Consider the following 1,817-nt stretch of genomic DNA (forward strand, 5'->3'; position numbering starts at 1 on the left):
TAAAATGTATGCATTTTTAGCTGAAGAGAAAGAGTGCAATATATTTGATTTGTGTTTTGCTATATTTTCTTTTGAAGAGATGTTAACACCGTGCGTAGTCAGAATGCAGTTAGACATTTACATTGTTTTAAAATATATCCCTTGCATCAATACAAAAACCTTTCCTTCGTTTGAATTAATTGATATTGTAATAGTCTGGCCTGAGCTTTATTTCCTGTTCAACCCTAACACCAGCAGACCTTGGTAATAGTGTGCAACCTTATTACGATAAATATTACGATCATATTACGATAATATTATGATTTGCAAATGTACATAAGAGGGAGTAGGAACCCTTTAATCACAAGCTACGCTCGTATCATATCCTACAGTGATAGGAGTAAACGAAATTAAAAGTATTCAGCCTGAAAAGGTAAACATAAACATAACATGGAATATGTATGCGTGTCAAGCTGAAAAAACGATTCAAATTTCGTTGCTTAAAATTTATGAACTCACATCACACTCTCTTCCCTGTCTCATCTATCGGTAACCGATTTTCAAGTTCATGTTATGTTCATGATAGTGTAAATTGGGCCAGAGAGTGATTTAATTTTTAATATTTTATTGTTTTGAATAGTTTTAATATTATATGATTTTGTGATGTTGGACACTTCTAATTGAAAAACTTTTGATTTAAAACATTTTAATTAAAATTTAATACATTTTAAATAAAGTGAGTTAGTTGCGGTATATATACATATATACATTCATACACATGTATATAAAAATATGTTTACTAAAGCGCGGTGCAGACTATCATACTGGTATGTCATATGAGAGAGAAAAACGTCGTATGACACACAGGTATGATAGTCTGCCACCTTTACCAACGTTTTGGCGTGCTCACCAAAATTTTGGTGAACAGCTCTCGCATACGCGTTGTGTATGATAGTCTGTCACCCCTAACGATTCATACGTCATACAAGAGCATTTATTATTATTATATTTATTATTATTAAAATTACACTTATAAATTTGTGTTAAATATTTAATTGTATCTTAGTTAAAAAAAATATAAATTTTTACATAAAATTCTTATAAAATATTAATATACAATTAAATATTTAATGTAATATATTAAATATTTTATTTAATTTATTAAATATTTTATTTTCTTTTATTTTAATTTATAAACGATGATTATAAGTAAAATTTTTTTTAAAAAAACATCTATATATAAACATCGTTAAATTTATGATCTAAGCCCAGTAATAAAAAAACATATTCAAAATTGGTCGTAATAACAATTAATTAATAACCCAAATTTAAGATATAATACTTTGTATTCTAAATATGCTTTTCTTTGTTAAAACTTGTTATTAAAATAAAAGAATTTTAACTAACTTTAACTTTAATTAACAAAAATATGGAAATGATCAAATTTCTTGAAAAACAATTCTTATGTATATACATATATACATTATTTGTATGATCTATTTATGAAAAATTTCTTAAGAAACTTTACAGGTAGTGAATGAAATTAACTACGGTCCTTTACTGATCTTTTCATTTTAACTACTGTGCTTAATGACCAATAAACCTGAAAAAATTATGAATATGGATGCAGATAAAGCATTTTTAGATGCTTTCATCGAATGTTAACAAAAGCAATCGCTGTTTGTGGAATGTCCAAAGCTGTGAATATAAAGATCGCAAAAAACGCGGCATATATAAAATATACAAAATTATAATCAATTATAAGCAAAGTACAACCTATACGTTAACTATCAATTTTTTCAATTTTAAAATTTTATTTTAAACACACAAATTTTCAC

Source organism: Teleopsis dalmanni, chromosome 1, assembly GCF_002237135.1.
Source record: "Teleopsis dalmanni isolate 2A chromosome 1, ASM223713v2, whole genome shotgun sequence".
NCBI classification, from domain to species: Eukaryota; Metazoa; Arthropoda; class Insecta; order Diptera; family Diopsidae; genus Teleopsis; species Teleopsis dalmanni.